Source organism: Telopea speciosissima, chromosome 4 (genome assembly GCF_018873765.1).
Source record: "Telopea speciosissima isolate NSW1024214 ecotype Mountain lineage chromosome 4, Tspe_v1, whole genome shotgun sequence".
Lineage (NCBI taxonomy): Eukaryota > Viridiplantae > Streptophyta > Magnoliopsida > Proteales > Proteaceae > Telopea > Telopea speciosissima.
Window position 1 is genome coordinate 54853408 of NC_057919.1, and position 18439 is coordinate 54871846.

The window sequence follows — 18439 nt, forward strand, 5'->3', positions numbered from 1 at the left end:
TACTTTTTATTTATTTATAGTGACTAATGATGATGTTGCTGGCTGCTACTAATTCTTCTACAGAGATACTTCTCTTTTTATTCTTTTTCCTTTGTAACAATGAATTGATGATACTACATGGCTGTTGCATTGCTGCTACTTGCTTGCAACTCAATTGAAAATGAAAAATCCCAATTTGACGAACCTTGGAGATCTTTCATGCATGAAGGGTGTAACCTTATATGGATTCTCCTATATATACCTGATTTTTCTATATAAATATCCTTTCATGTGTGAGATATTAATGTTGTAGTACTGGAACTGATACTTTGATGCAATTAAGTTTTCTGGGTTTTTGACATTAAGTTATGTTGGAGATCGATAGATATGATTGAGAGAGCTTCAGATCGAGTAAATATGTATAATGCATACACTATTAGAGAGTCACAGACCAAGAAGCCAGCAACCATTACATCTTCTTGAGTTGAGTCTGATCGAGTTGATGAGTGAGTGAGTGAGTGAATGAGAGAGATGATAAGATTCCAATACAGCAGTAGTAGAGCAAGTAGCAGCAATGCAGCTAGAATTCTGAGGATTCAAATTTTGGACAGCTTTTAGACACCCCTTCTAGGCAGGGCAGCAAGGATTAAAACTCTACTATGGGTAGGCAGACATGCCTTGTAGGAAGAGTGCTTGGGGCTGCAACAGTTCAAGGAGACACAACAGTTGCAGAGCTGTCCGCGAAGCAACTTATTAAGTTAGGACCTGAAAATGATGATCTTCAGGTACAGTTAGCAAACATATACGCAAATGCTGGCCGGTGGGATGACGTTGAAAGGTTACGAGGAAGAGAATATGCCAGGGGACCTCAAAAAAGCCCTGGGATAAGCTTGATTCAGGTTGTGCAATAGGAGTAAGCTAAGGTCCATTATCTGCACACCCATTGTTAAATCCGTGCCCAAAACCCGGTTTGAAACGCGATCTGACCACCGGTCTGGTTTAAACCTTTTGTGTAGAACCAAGAGTGGAGTACGCTCGTGAACTGTGGGTCATAATACTCAAGCCATCACACGAGATTGTCGACCGCAAGCAGGGAAGTCCTCGAGGAAAGATCCACCGTCGAGAAAAGGGGAAAATCGTCCACGAAAGCATATTCTTGGAATTCCCTTATGATAGGGATCCGCGGGGCCCGCACCTGAATCGCCCTTATCCACTTAACGATGATTGGGAGTAAGTCACTATCCGAATAATTCATGCCTATGCATGACCATTAATAAGCATAAGAACTGGAATGGGCTTGGGCTTAGGAGCTTAGTCTCTTTCTAATTATAACTAGAACTTAGGACATGGGCCATGGGCCATGGGCCCAAGTGGATCCAATGGCCCAATGACTTAAACTAGACCTTGGGCTTATACCTAACCAAACAAGCTCCTAAACAAATGGACCTAAGGACTTGAGACTAACCAAACAAGACCTAATGCCTAGATGGGTTATTAAAGACCCAAAACTACTATTCACCTCACATTTCAATCCTAAATCGTGGAGAGGAGAGGAGAAAAAGAAAGAAGAAGAAAGAGAAGAAGAAAGAAGAAGAAGAAAGAAGAAGAGGAAGAAGGAAGGAGAAGGGAGAAGTATGGTGGAGCACAAGCTATCATCATCAACCCTTGGTGAGTCTCTTTCTCTCTCTCTCTCTCTCTCTCCATCTCTCTTTCCCTAATTCTATTACCTAGGGTTTGAATTGGTTGAGCACACCTTGAGTGCTCCATCTACTCAATTAGAAGAGCCATTAATGGCAAATCCTTGATGTTTAACTATGAAGCACCTAACCCTACCTTAAACCCATTCACCCTTCTCCATTTATGAACCCTAAGTTGGGGATTTACCTCCATTTATGGGTTTTACCAACCCTCATGGAAGACCGTAGATGTGTGGGTTTGAGGGGTGTTAAATAACATTGATTAAAGACCCTTTCAAAACCCCAATACCCAAACCCATGAGTTTTCTTTCCATATGTATTTTAATGGAGGAAAACCTAATCGATCATGGGGTTTACAAACCCATGTTGGGTGTGTGCTATTGCACCTTGGTTGGAGTTGTTCTCATGGCCAAAGAGACCCCTAAAAAACCCCAAAGAATACCCCATTTTAGCCCAAGACTTTGGGGCTGCAAAACCATTCTCGGAATGGCATGAACAAGCAAGATCGCGCACGTGGACAGCACATGCAAGTGCCATCCCGAGAAACTAGATCTCGCGTGGGAAGTCCGAGAGGGACAGCACATGGACAGCACATGCAAGTGCGCCCCTGAGAAAGATCTGCGGTGGGAGGTCCGAGAGGGACAGGCACATGGACAGCACATGCAAGTGCGGTCCCCGAGAACCTAGATCGCCGGTGGGAAAGTCCGAGAGGGACAGTGCACATGGACAGCACATGATATAGCTCTTGTATGTGCCGGTCCCTATTTTAGCCTTGTTTGATAACTTATGGGGCCCAACTCTTCTAGCCCTAAGGCACTAATCTCTCCCCACGTTGTACACTCTCTTTAGGTTGACCGACCCGCGGGGCGTATTAGTACGTGGGACAAAGGTACTTGGCATCGAACGCCGATTTGAAGAGCCCGCATCGACGATTGACTCGAGAATCAAGTGAGTGAGTTAAGCAAACGTCTTAATTTATGGAATGTTTGTGTGTCGTGTCTTGCGAATGTCATTCATGCATGTGTGCTATAATATATAATTATTAGTAAGATATAGGACGATATAAATGTTTAGATGTTGATAGGACTTTACATTCTTGTCTTGCGATATTATTTATTTTATCGCACTATGGTGCGAATGGTGTTGGATTTAGTTATGGGACTCGGGTGCCGGTTGGTGCTGGACCTGGGGATTCCATAATATGGACTCACTCATGGCATGTAGATCTAGGGCTTCGAGCGGGATCCAAGTGCCGGTGGGTGCTGGGCTTGAGATTACCGTATTTGAAATTGCATTAGAATTGTCCATTGCATTAGGTGGAAACGGATGGTGACCGACCGACTACCTTCGGTATTCACATCTCGTACTTGTATACGCTTATGGGCTAGAGGGGCGAGAGGATAGCCGGCCGACCGTATTTCGGTATCTATGGACTCGGCCTCGGCTTATGCACATGCGTACCTCACTCATACAATAGGTGAATGTGGCTAGGATAAATGTTTACCCAAGACTATGACCCTTACCGAAGGGGGTTAGGTGTCGGTCAAACCGTGGGTTCCGACCGTTATTCGGGTATACCCACCCGGGAAGTTCGGGCGCCAACCGTATTTTGGGCCGAACGCCAGACGGGATTTGACTTGGGGGTTTGCGATATCTCTTGGTGGAGACCAAACAGGCTTCGGCGCGACTGGTTTGTCATCGCCGTATACCATCCGTTTATGGTACCGATGTCGGGGATGCTACCTAAGGTGTTGCTATAGTACTATACCTGACTTAGTTGTGTGTTAGGTGGATAACAATAAAACTATACATCATCATTCATTCATGTAGCATGATTGTAAATTGTATGTGATGTACGGTCTACCTTGGTGGTATGGGACACCTTGGTATCCGTCCATCATGTATGGTTTGCAATAACCCCATTCATTATTATTATTGTGTATGTTTGTGTGGCTTAGCCACTCATTGGGCTCGATTGGAGCTCACTCCTCGAGGAAACATATTTTTAGTTGATGCAGGTACATTCTGAGCAGAGTGGCACACAGTACGAGACTCCCGAGGCTGGTTACGTTGATTGGTGGGCTCCGGAGATCGTGGAGCATGGACCGAGTGTTGTCGCGATGTGTGTTCCTTGGCGGGATAGTTGACTTATGGCGGTGGCCATCTTTTGATGCACTTGATTATTCATTTTGAATTATAGGTGTATTCTTTTGATTCCTTTCATGATAGATGTATTATTTATATAGTAGGTAATACATAGGTCCCGATTAGAACGAATTGTACTTGAAGGGGTAAACTTGAATAGATGATATTTTATATGCTATCACCTAGCTTCGCTAACTCGATGTTATTAATATTAATCCTTTCTTTTTACCTATTATCCGTCGTTGTGAATGAGTAAGTCTTGGGTACGCATCGCTGATTCCGGTGGTTGGAGAGCGTAGTTGTATGCTCCGGTTGCATTTCCCGTGGTTGGGATGGGGGTGTGAACTTGGTATCGAGCGTGATGCTCTACCTCATGGACTAACTCAAGTGTTCACACGACCGATTTACTCTAAATTAGGGTTAAATATTAAAAACCTTAACCATAAACAAGAATCAGTACAACAAGGGAGAATATATAAATTTTGGCTGATAGAACAATGCTTTGATAATACAAATAAAGGTAGGAGACTTCTATAGAACATAAACCAGTTTAGAAATGAAGAAAAGATGAGAAACTACATACTAAACCCTAGGAGTTACAAAAAAAAAAAAAGAAAAGAAGAAAAAGGATATATACTAAGGTTTATGAGGGTAAAGTCATGGACAATGATGTAAAATATAATGATAATGGGATTAGCCTAACCATAAAGAGCTATTGTATATATTAGGAAAATTTATACATTATAGGATTCGTTGCATAAGCCCAACGACTTCAAGATACACCAATACCAATAAAAAATTGGGGCCCTTGGTCTATAAAAATAAATAAATAAATAAATAAATAAATAAAAAATAAAAAATAAAAAAAAAAAAAGAAGAAAAATTGTGGTTAGGAACATTACGAATAACATTTTGAATAGTGAATCATACCATAAGCGGTATAGGAACGGGAAGAAGCTTACACATTGAGATGGATTAGCAAATAGCTAATTTATACAAAAGAAAAGCTCACCCTGAGCCTTTTCACAAGCACCTCAAACTCATCACCTGGGCATTCGTTGCTACGACTGCAACAAGCGGGGCATATGTCCAAGACTTGCTCGTACAAGAAGCCCGTGTATGTGCCAAACCTGCAGGCCATCGGTCCCATGCAACCCCGAGGAGTGTATTCAACATGCCTGCGAGATGAGGCAGAGTCATCATCAGGCAGCGATGTGACAGGTACCTTATGTCTATACCTATCACTGTGCACGCATTATTGATTTTAGAGTTTACGACTCAATTTAGTCACCCACGGTCGTTAGTTGTAATTCCAACTTGCGTAAGCTAGTCGTCGGTGAGAGACTTTCCGCAGACTTGTTACGTAGGCTAATGATTAGGGAAATTATCTTTCATTTTTCTCGTGGCCTTAGTGACTGGCCCGGCTTTCTTTGGGAACCACCTAGAAATTTTGAGTATTGGTCCTAAGTACCCTTAGGTAAGCCTATGGCCCCACATGTCTCTCAGAGAGCCATTTTTAGGACTTGGTGGTAAATCTACCGGAATGCGGGATTGGCTTGGTGTATGGGCCTGACACGCTCAGTGGACCTTGTCCAAGAGGGAAACCCAAGATTTGTGTCTAGATTCGAAGGGACGGTGAAAAATATATATATATATATAGGCACGTAGTTGAATCTCGATATGTCTATACACCTACGAACCGATGGATATCTAGAAAGGATAATTTAGGACGGATGCTAGGAGGTATGGATTATATCATGTAGTTGGAAGAGAATGATAGATCTAGCAATTTAAGTTGATGAACAGTATTATATCGGGTGTTAGTGTAGCCAAGTGCGTCAAGAACTAAAAGGAACTGGAAGCGAAGGATTCGACAAAACTTTGCTCAACAATAGATATGAGTGGAGTAATGGGTCCCTGAATGTCCCCTCCGTTATTGGGAGTGAATAGTAGGGATTCCATCAATATTCCAATTCATTCTAAAGCTGAGTTAGGTAGTGGAGGATCGGAAGTGAAAGTCCTCATAGGAACAATGTAAGCAAAGTAGTACAGCCTTGTGTCATTCAACCCAAAATTTTTGGAGTATGACATCTGGACGAAGTATATGGAAATAGTTGCATCTCTCTATTTCTAGAAGTATAAGCTCGTAGTTTGATTTTCTTTGGTCCTTATATACACTGGACTTTATATTAACTAAATCGGAATTGATTTATACCATTGTGTAAGGTGGATACTATTAGAGGACAAATCAATACAACTTAGTTTAAGCTAAATAACTAAGCAGTCCTGGGAGCAGAAGTTGAGCACGTTTTAACCCTCTATAGGCACTATCCAATACCATTTAAGCAAAGCCAATGTGGTGGCAGATGCACTTAGTAGGAAATCACAAACCCTTCCTTGCCGGCTTAATAGGTCAATGAGCGCTTATAGAGGAAGCCGAGAAGAATGGGGTTGGAAGTGTTAATTGATGATGCTACTATGTTATTTTTCGCCCGACAAAGACAACCCTCATTGGCGAGAGAAGATTAAGGAAGTCCAACCTACCGATGCAGTAATCTCATTGATTAAAGGGGCATCTTGTTAATGAGAAGGCGAAGTGCGGTCGAAGTATCCTCACCTGCGGATACCTAGGTACGCCTCAATTTCGAGGACGAAATTCTTATAAGGTGGGGAGGATGTTAAATCAGTGCCCAAAACCCGGTTTGAAACGCGATCGACCACCGGTCTGGTTTAAACCTTTTGTGTAGAACCAAGAGTGGAGTACGCTCGTGAATCGTGGGTCATAATACTCAAGCCATCACACGAGATTGTCGACCGCGAAGCGGGAAGTCCTCGAGGAAAGATCCACCGTCAGAGAAAGGGGGAAAATCGTCACGAAAGCATATTCTTGGAATTCCCTTATGATAGGGATCCGCGGGGCCCGCACCTGAATCGCCCTTATCCACTTAACGATGATTGGGAGTAAGTCACTATCCGAATAATTCATGCCTATGCATGACCATTAATAAGCATAAGAACTGGAATGGGCTTGGGCTTAGGAACTTAGTCTCTTTCTAATTATAACTAGAACTTAGGACATGGGCCATGGGCCATGGGCCCAAGTGGATCCAATGGCCCAATGACTTAAAGTAGACCTTGGGCTTATACCTAACCAAACAAGCTCCTAAACAAATGGACCTAAGGACTTGAGACTAACCAAACAAGACCTAATGCCTAGATGGGTTATTAAAGACCCAAAACTACTATTCACCTCACATTTCAATCCTAAATCGTGGAGAGGAGAGGAGAAAAAGAAAGAAGAAGAAAGAGAAGAAGAAAGAAGAAGAAGAAAGAAGAAGGGGAAGAAGGAAGGAGAAGGGAGAAGTATGGTGGAGCACAAGCTATCATCATCAACCCTTGGTGAGTCTCTTTCTCTCTCTCTCTCTCTCTCTCTCTCTCTCTCTCTCTCTCTCCATCTCTCTTTCCCTAATTCTATTACCTAGGGTTTGAATTGGTTGAGCACACCTTGAGTGCTCCATCTACTCAATTAGAAGAGCCATTAATGGCAAATCCTTGATGTTTAACTATGAAGCACCTAACCCTACCTTAAACCCATTCACCCTTCTCCATTTATGAACCCTAAGTTGGGGATTTACCTCCATTTATGGGTTTTACCAACCCTCATGGAAGACCGTAGATGTGTGGGTTTGAGGGGTGTTAAATAACATTGATTAAAGACCCTTTCAAAACCCCAATACCCAAACCCATGAGTTTTCTTTCCATATGTATTTTAATGGAGGAAAACCTAATCGATCATGGGGTTTACAAACCCATGTTGGGTGTGTGCTATTGCACCTTGGTTGGAGTTGTTCTCATGGCCAAAGAGACCCCTAAAAAACCCCAAAGAATACCCCATTTTAGCCCAAGACTTTGGGGCTGCAAAACCATTCTCGGAATGGCATGAACAGCAAGGCGCACGTGGACAGGCACATGCAAGTGCCAGTCCCCCGAGAAACTAGATCCGCGGTGGGAAGTCCGAGAGGGACAGCACATGGACAGAGCACATGCAAGTGCGCCCCACGAGAAAGATCTCGCGGTGGGAGGTCCGAGAGGGACAGGCACATGGACAGAGCACATGCAAGTGCCGGTCCACGAGAACCTAGATCTCGCCGGTGGGAAAGTCCGAGAGGGACAGGCACATGGACAGGCACATGATATAGCCTTCATTGTATGTGCCGGTCCCCTATTTTAGCCTTGTTTGATAACTTATGGGGCCCAACTCTTCTAGCCCTAAGGCACTAATCTCTCCCCACGTTGTACACTCTCTTTAGGTTGACCTGACCCGGCTCGGGCGTATTAGTACGTGGGGCGATGTACTTGGCATCGAACGCCGATTTGAAGAGCTCCGTCTTGACGATTGACTGAGAATCAAGTGAGTGAGTTAACAAACGTCTTAATTTATGGAATGTTTGTGTGTCGTGTCTTGCGAATGTCATTCATGCATGTGTGCTATAATATATAATTATTAGTAAGATATAGGGCGATATAAATGTTTAGATGTTGATAGGACTTTACATTCTTGTCTTGCGATATTATTTATTTTATCGCACTATGGTGCGAATGGTGTTGGATTTAGTTATGGGACTCGGGTGCCGGTTGGTGCTGGACTGGGATTCCATAATATGGACTCACTCATGGCATGTAGATCTAGGGCTTTGGAGCGGGATCCAAGTGCCGGTGGGTCTGGGCTTGAGATTACCGTACTTGAAATTACATTAGAATTGTCCATTGCATTAGGTGGAAACGGGATGGTGACCGACCGACTACCTTGTATTCACATCTCGTACTTGTATACGCTTATGGGCTAGAGGGGCGAGAGGATAGCCGCCGATCGTATTTCGGTATCTATGGACTCGGCCTCCGGCTTATGCACATGCGTACCTCACTCATACAATAGGTGAATGCTGGCTAGGATAAATGTTTACCCAAGACTATGACCCTTCCGGGGGGTTAGGTGTCGGTCAAATCCGTGGGTTCCGACCGTTATTCGGGTATACCCACCCGGAAGTTCGGCGCCAACCGTATTTTGGGCCGAACGCCAGGACGGGATTTGACTTGGGGGTTTGCGTATATCTCTTGGTGGAGACCATACAAGGCTTCAGGCGACCGGGTTTGTCATCGCGGTATACCATCCGTTTATGGTACCGATGTCGGGATGCTACCTAAGGTGTTGCTATAGTACTATACCGACTTAGTTGTGTGTTAGGTGGATAACAATAAAACTATACATCATCATTCATTCATGTAGCATGATTGTAAATTGTATGTGATGTACGGTCTACCTTGGTGGTATGGGACACCTTGGTATCCGTCCATCATGTATGGTTTGCAGTCAACCCCATTCATTATTATTATTGTGTATGTTTGTGTGGCTTAGCCACTCATTGGGCTCGATTGGAGCTCACTCCTCGAGAAACATATTTTTAGTTGATGCAGGTACATTCGAGCAGAGTGGCACAGAGTACGAGACTCCCGAGGCTGGTTACGTTGATTGGTGGGCTCCGGAGATCGTGGAGCATGGACCAGTGTTGCTGCGATGTGTGTTCCTTGGCGGGGACGGTGACTTATGGCGGTGGCCATCTTTTGATGCACTTGATTATTCATTTTGAATTATAGGTGTATTCTTTTGATTCCTTTCATGATAGATGTATTATTTATATAGTAGGTAATACATAGGTCCTGATTAGAACGAATTGTACTTGAAGGGGTAAACTTGAATAGATGATATTTTATATGCTATCACCTAGCTTCTGCTAACTCTGATGTTATTAATATTAATCCTTTCTTTTTTACCTATTATCTGTCGTTGTGAATGAGTAAGTCTTGGGTACTGCATCAGTGATTCTGGTGGTTGGAGAGCGTAGTTGTATGCTCCGGTTGCATTTCCCGTGGTTCAGGGATGGGGGTGTGACACCCATAGATAGAGTTCATGAGACCTTTGACTTCGACCCATCTCCTCATTCCTATTACTCTATTTTTTTTTTTTTTTGGGGTACTAATTCCTATTACTCTTTCATGAGTTCAAAATATTTCAAGAATTCTGAAACAGTCAAGGACTGAGTCATTGCCCATTCGTCAGGTAAGTTCCCCACAACTTTCAAGCTATCTTAGTTCCCCAACTTCCAAGCTGTCTTCTGGCTTCCAATCAACTTAGCTGATTCGTTCAGGCAATCCGTCAGATGCGTACCTAACTATATTTTGATCTGAGCAGCAGGAGTGTGTTAGTGGTTACCACACACTTGTTCCAGCTAAGATTAAATGATATTTAGAAGCTAATTATCAAAAGCGGGAATTTCCTAGATCTACTAGATTAAAAAAAAAATTACAAAATCAGTAGTAGTAAATTATGTTTTACATTCATAAGTTACTTGATTTAAAAAAATTTACCAAACCCCCACATGAGTAAAAAAAGTTAAATGAATAACCCAAAATACCCCAACATCCTTCTCTCTCCTCCTCCTCCTTCTCCCGACGGAACCAACCACTCCCTTAATCCCACTCCCCTGCAATCCCGCCCCGCCCTTCTCCTTTCAATAGCAGCCCTCTAATTTCTAATTAAAATGGTCTGTAAATCAATCAATGGGATCGCCTAGACCTAATGGGTTGATTCAAACCTGGAATAGCATTTATAGATAGGAATGGAGAGGCTTCGACTGGGACTGGTTCAACACAATCACAAGACATGGTAGGTTGGAAAGATGCAACAGTAGTGAGATTTGTAAAGACCAGGAATCATGGGTTTGAATCTTTTTTGGGAGGGGAATGATCTCCCACAGTTTCAGGTCTTTTGGGCTGGGGGGTTTAGAGTCGTATCAACTCGGTCCAACCCATGGTAATGCAAATAGCAGAAAAGAGCATTATTGAACCACAAAAAAAAATAAAGAGTAGGAAGAACTAAGGCAGAAACATGGTGAAATAGAAGATTAAAGAGTCGGAAGAACAAAGAGCATTATTAGAATATTTATTTCTGATTTATCTTGAAAAAATTGTATGATCTGTGTTAGATTTGTGTTAGATTTGTTTTTTTGGACCTCCGGTTCATCTTTCTCTTTGTATTTCAGTATTTGTGTGCATGTGTATGTAAATGCATTTATTTCCTTGATTTTCATTGAATCTAAAATCGCTAGGCATTTGGGTATTCTCAGCATTTTCTGATTGAAGCATGATTCTTGTCTCTATGTAAGCAATTCCAGGGTTTCAATAGGAAGTAATGCTACTTTTTAATGCTTACTTCTCCCTGAGACAAGCTTTAATTCAAGAAGGAATGATTAGAATGGGCAGCAAGGGGGGGGGTGTGCTCAGGTGTAGGCAGCAAGGGGGGGTGTATGCTCAGGTGTAGGGCAGCAAGGGGGGGAGGGTGTGTGTGCTCAGTTGTAGGGCAGCAAGGGGGGGTATGTGCTTGGTTATTCACAATATACAACCTGATGCATTTAAGAATTTTTCTTTTCCATTTCAGTAAGGGTGCATCACTCATTCCATCATATTTACACTTGCATAACCCTTGTATTGACACTTGCATTTGAGCATTTTCATGGCATTTCTTGTATTTAATTTTGTAACTTTCTTCTTCAACCCACCCACAGTATTTTGTGATCTTATTAGTTATAGTAGATATATACAGGTTTTCCTTGATAAAGTAGGCCAAGAAGGGAAGTAATAATATCCAAGTACTACTGCCCTTGGGTGGTATACATATGATGGTAAAACATTGGCTATCTTATAAGGTTGCCGGCACCTTATGCTTTGCTACTTTTGATAATGGCTTCCATATTTAATGCTCTAAATTTACTTCTATGGAAACAACCCTTCTAAATCTTCTTCAGGTTTTTCTCATAGCAAGCTTTATTTTACACTTCTTGCAAAAAAAGCTACTTCTGTTAGACCTGCCATATGCAAGCAAAAGTTTGCTAGATGGAAAGAAAAAAAGAAAATCCCTATGACTTCTGAGCTCATACCTTGTTTTGGCTGCTGTTCCTACTTTCATATATTTTATTTTAATCTTATTCCAGTCATTAAAAATGTCATTCAATTGTAATTTATGTTGCTTGTGATTGCTGTGTTTTAAAGTTTGGTTTTAGACCTCAGTTCATATGTATTCTTCTCCATTCACTTCAGATCTCTTCTACCATTTCTTGTTAACCCATCCTGCTGCTTAACTCCATTGAAACCATAGGGCTGCTCGACCTTGAAATCAGCCCAGCTTACCCCTAGTTATTGAGATACTAACAGTCTCCTATTCTACCCCCAACCAGTAAGGTTATCAAGCGGGTACTTAATTAGTAAACTTCAGCAGCCTTTTCAATATCTATTAAAGAAAAATCATGAATATGGTTTAAAGATTTTCTTATAATTGTTATGTTAAGCACCAATTAGTGTTGGTAAGTAAAGCTTAAAAATGTCTCCTATATCAGTATAGACTTCAAAAAGCAATCCAGTAGCTGAAATATGTTGGAAGGAATGTTCTTCTAATAGAATAATTAAAATTACTCAATTGCAGTCAATTAAGCCATATCTCCATCTTATAGTATAATTAACATTATTCAATCACTTCAGGAGCAAACCACAAGGAAAGAAACAAACTATGGTTTGAAATAGACAAGTCAAGAGATAGTAATTAATTAGCCAGTTAAGAACATCTAGGGAAGTTGCACAATTCAAGGCTGAGTGTGGGCTTGAGTGTAAAGATCTGTCAAGAGGTTTTATTTATACAAGCCAGTGAAGGATGGTTGATTGGATTGTTTATCTGTCCCCATAATTTTTTGTTTACTTTGTTATTGGCACTTGTGCATACCTCTTGTCACCTTCAGTCTTACTAATTAGTTTATATTGCTATTTGATGGTTTTGTGTAGGATGGAGATGGTGTTCAGGTCTTGGAATTTCACTTTTGGGCTTGGTTTCCTCACTGGGAGTATAACTTTGGTGGCTTCAGAGATCCATGAATTGATATTATTTTCTTTGCTAATTGGGTTATGAATTTTGTATAGAAGGGGGTCTCTTTGTGTCTTTTTGCAGTATCGAAACCTTGGTACTATGGATTTTGTGTAGGAGGGGATCTTTTGTCTTTTTGCAATATCTGAACCTTAAAACTATGGATTTTGTGTAGGAGGGGATCTCCTCTTTTTGCAGTATCGGAACCTTAGTACTTTAGACACTGTTTTTATTTTATGTTTAATGGATAATTTACATAGTTCAATTTATCTTGTCATTCGTAAAACCATTATTTTGTGGGATTAATGTCTTCTATATGAAACAAGTGATCGAAAAGATTAATATGAATGAATGTGTATTATATATGAAATAGGTGGCAGGATGAATCTATTATATTTGAAACAGGCTAATGGATTAGATATAGAAGCTATTTTTGTAAAAAAAAAAAAACCATATTAGCGGCATTTTTATAAACGTCGGCAAAAACAAAAAGCGAGGACCCCAATTACCGGCGTTTATTGACAAATGCCGCAATATTAAAAAGTTGTTGTCTATGATGGCACTTTTATAAACGTCGTTTTAGTATACTTATCCCGACATTTACTATAAACGTCGCAACAATTAGAAATTCAGTGCCTACCGCGGCACTTCCAAAAACGTCGTTGTAGGAAATCTTCCACGGCGTTTATTAGAAAACGCCGCGATAAAGGTACCTACACAGTCACTCCCAAAAAATGCCATTGTACAAAAAGGCAGTACCTTCACCGATATTTCTGCGGCACAAAGTATAAATGCCGTCATATTATACGGCGGCGCTTTTTGGATATATAGCGGCGCTTAAAAACGCCGTCGTAGAACCAATTTCTTGTAGTGAAAGTACTAGTGGAGGTGCATTTTATCTTGGAGAAAGTTTAGTCACATGGCATAGCAAAAAGTAAGACATAGTTTCTCTTTCTACAGCTGAGGCTGAGTACATGACAGCTACTTCTTGTTGCACTTGGATACTCTGGATGATCCAAATGCTGAAGGTCCTCCATATTGAGCAAAAACTACCAATGACTATCTATTGTGATAATACAAGCTCAATCAATATCTCTAAGAATCCAGTCATGCATTCTAGGACCAAACACATAGCCATCAGGTATCATTTTCTAAGGGAAAAGGTAAGTAGTAGAGATATTAAACTTGACTATGTTCCTACTACTGAACAGGTGGCAGACATTTTCACTAAACCCCTTCCAACATCTACATTTGCATATCTTAGGCGGAGACTGGGAGTAGTTGCATCTACCTCACTTTAGTTTATCATTAGCACTGACATAGGGGGAGTGTGTCTAGATACTGCATATTTTTTTACCTTCTTCTTTGTCAGGTTGGATACCCCTTTGGTCTTGTTGTCAAAGGGGGAGAGAGAGTCCTTGAGGTAGGAAGTGTGTTTGTGTACTGGTATATTGCCAACAATGCCAAAGGGGGAGATTGTTGATCTAATGGCATTGTTGTCATTGTTGGCAACTTGGTGGACAGCAGTGGTGTAAGGAATGTGTTAAGCTTGTTTGCAAGTTGGGAATAAGGAACACTGTGTGAGCCTCAAAGCTAATAAATAAAGTAAGTCCCCATGGCATGTGAGCTTCCAATGAGAAGACAGAAAGCATGACCTAGAAAATGAAAGGGACAGCAAAATCCCATGGCATGTGAGCTTCCAATGAGAAGACAGAAAGCATGACCTAGAAAATGAAAGGGATAGCAAAATCCTATGGCATGCGTGAGCATTCAACATTTTATCATATAAGCATTGCCAATAAAAATAAAAGGCAAAGAAAAAAAGTAAAGCTGTAGAAAGGCAAAAATAATGGGTGCCTGACTCTTCTTGCAAGCCAGGTGATGCACATGAAAAATGCCCATAGCTCTCCAAGGAGTTTCCAACTCTTGACAATCCTGCTTAGGATGACATGACTCCTTGAGGTATGTCTTGGTAGCACACAGTAGCATTGTAGTTTCATTCATGCTTATTTTTCATGTTTGCATCGTATATTTTTCAATTGCATGAGTGTGTGAGTGTAGGCCACCTTGTTTAGTTATTTGACCATGCTCATAATCTCATAAATATTGTATTTAAGGTCTAACAACCTTGCTCTCAGAGATCTAGAGGTTTTGTGTACAGTTCATGGAAAGCATGTACAGGGTTAAAGAGGTAATGACTTGGTTTGAGAGATGAATTCTCAATATAGAGAGGTTTCTGGTGGTTTGAGCTTATGGTGGCTCTTATTTCAGTGTATTGGATATGTTCCAAGAAAGTTCAAGGTCAAACTCGAGCTATATTGCCTCCTCAAGGTTCAATTCAAGATTTCTGAAAATTCAAGTCAAAATAATGTTTTTCTTGGTTTGGAGGTTGGTTTGATGATTGGTGGGACCCACTAGTCTTTCGAGTGGCTACGCATATTTAAATTCTTGTTGGTGATGTGTTTCAAGTGTTACTTGAACCAAACAATGGTTATTTGTGAAAATGACATGTTTAGTTGCAAGTTTTCAAGTAAATCTGAAATTCAACAATTGTGATTGTGAAGCCTTTTTGGGACTCTTGAAAAGTGTGCATATGATAGAGAAAAGACAAGTGATTTGTGCCAACATGTTTACAAATTTTTTCTCTACAAGGGTGAATAAACCACATAGTCATTCGAGCTATAGGTTGATGTGTGTGAAAGCCAGAAGAGTGCATCAAGATCATTGTTAGTGAGCTGGACAGCAAGCTTGAGTTGATTTTGAAGAGAGAGAAAGAGGAGAAAGAGTGTTGACCCCACCTGGGGGTGTCACGTGTTTGGGGGTAGTAAGGTGGCATGTCCACCTTGTCATTTGACTGAGTCAACATGGCCATATAGCCATCACAGCCTTGACAGTATGGCTGCACAAGCACCAGCCCAGTAGCCTAGCACCATGGGCACAACAGCCCAGGCACCAGCCCAGCAGCTCAGCCCCATGGGCACAACAGCCCAGCCCTAGTGGGCATTTTGTCAAACAACTTGAGTATGCTCTAATACTTAGAAAATATTTGGAGGTTTTGAAAATCAAGCTACTGGAAGTCATTCTCTGTAACAAGTTAGTGAATTTTTTGGAGCATCACATGGAAATTCCAATCGTACGGATGTGAAGCCCACATGGCAAATAGTGGGAGATAAAAATTTCAGCTTTTAATGACACGTGTACAGATCATGGATGAGTCATCATTGTCCCAAAAACACAACCAATTTTGTGGCTGAGATTGATCTTTAAATGTGAATTAGAATCTCTTGTTCTGATTGGTTGATCTAAATCATAATCAATGGCTGAGATAGAAGATTCTAAATGGACACCTCAAAATTAAGCACATGCAAAATTGGTATACTTAAGTGATGACTTCTCATTGGTGGATTAGGAATCTAATCTGATGGTTCTGTTTTAATCTCATATAAAAATGAGGATCCAATGGCTTATGTGTGCTCCGCTCCCATGTAAAGCCGAAGACGGAAGATCGAATCTTATTTTAATCTGGGCCGTCCGTACGATCTGATCTAATGGCCCAGATTGACTCAATCTTTGCCTCAAACTTTGGGCTATTTAAAGTTGAATTTTGGGATTTGTACAGAGATGTTACCCCCCATATTTTGACGTCCTCTACGTAGTGGTGAAGTTAGATTTAGGGTTTGATGCCTCTGTGATTTAATGTTTGAATTTTCTCAGAGAAGAAGCTATTTTTAATAGATCGATGCATTGAGATCTGTGTCAAAGACTTTTAGGACATGCCGCACGCTGCTACTGATGTCCAGAAGGTCTGCATCGACAGTGGTTATAGTTCTACTTCGGTCTTGAGGTAGTTTTTCATTCAAGTTCCCCTTCTTATCATTTAGTCTTGTTGGGGAGTGAGGTTCATGTAATTTTGAGTATTGGGAATTTGGGTTGATCATATAAACTCACTTTTAGTGTTTAAAGCCTACTGTGCTGATACAGCTAGGTGTGTGGGAGTATTTCCTGTGGTTCCTGTGTCATATGGAACTGTGTTGAACCTATGTAATAAGTTTTTTAATAGAAGTGTGCTAAGCAAAGCACGAAATTCGTGAGGGGTATTGCTCCATGGACGTAGGCCATTATGCCTAACCACGTATATGCTTGTGTTGTGGTTTGATATTTTATTTTGAAGTGCTTACTTGCAGAGTGGGTGTGGTTCACTGGTAGACCAAGCTACTTTGTAGTGATTGGTGCGTGACCATACGATTGTGTGTTGGTTGTTATAATCTGAGTTTGCGAAAAATTTTAATAAGCGTGGATTCACCCCCCCTCTCTGTGCCGAGTGCCATTCATCACACTATACAAACCGTGGAGGGGGAGAAAGGAGAGAAAAAGAGAAGAAAAAGAGAGAGAAAGGAAGAAGAAGAGAAGGAGAAGAAGAGGAGGAGAAGGAGAACACTGGGCAGCTCATCTAGCCTCTGATTCCAGTAGCTCACCTAATCCATCTTAGGTATATATCTATACCTCTATATGCTGCTACTGCTGTTCTCTATTTTCTCCTATGAAACTCTGCTCTGTGGCGGTGAATTTGGCCAAGGACAGCCCAGAAAGGAGAGAAAAAGGAGAGAAAAAGAGAAGGAAAGGAGAGAGAAAGGAAGAAGAAGAGAAGGAGAAGAAGAGGAGGAGAAGGAGAACACTGGGCAGCTCATCCAGCCTCTAATTTCAGCAGCTCACCCAGTCCATCTCAGGTATATATCTATACCTCTATATGCTGCTGCTGCTGTTCTCTGCTTTCTCCTATGAAACTCTACTCTGTGGAGGTGAATCTAACCAAGGACAGCCTAGAACCCCTGGGGGCTGCCTTGTGCTGCCTCAGATTGGACATGCAAACCTATTGCATGTAAGATCTGAGCATGTTAACATGATTTAATCTGCTGTTTCATACCTGAGACTAAAATCAGTCTCTGTGCCAGACTGCACTGCCTAGTTGCACCCAGAACAGGCAGCCTGGGCTTGGATCTGTGCACACAGGTTGCTCCTTGCCAAGCCCTGTGTTGGAACAGCTTCACACCACCATATTACACATGGAATCATCCTTGCATGCAGCCCAAACCGTGGCCTTGAGCTGGAATACAGCTGGGCTACTGTTCTCTGAGCTGACTAGGCAGCTCCTGGCTGCCATATGGTGGGCCCAGGCCATGATCTATGTGGACCATTGGAATCCACTCCTCTGGGGGTCCCCAGCAACCCTACATGCATTGAGGATCGATCTTAGCAGTGTCCATGATGAAAAATCCAAGATTTGGAGCCTGTTCACGCTTCAAACAAGCTCTGGGCGATTGCCCTATCGCCCAGAGAATTAAATTGGACTATATTGTTGTCCTGCCTTTGTGGGCCTTCACCAGTGGGCCATGTATAGTGTGAGGAGTTGGTAAATAACCAAAATACCCCTCTTCGCATCTGTTCACTATTATCCATACCTTGGGTACCCAAGTGGGCCCCACAGGGCCTAGCAACCCTACCAGCGATGGTTCAGCTGAACTGCTGACCTGCAAACTGATTTGTAAAACTATCAGGACCATACACAACTAATTACACTGGTAAATACCATATTTGACCCTGATCCACATCTCTAGATGATGCACCGGGACATGGACCCTAAGGCCCAGTG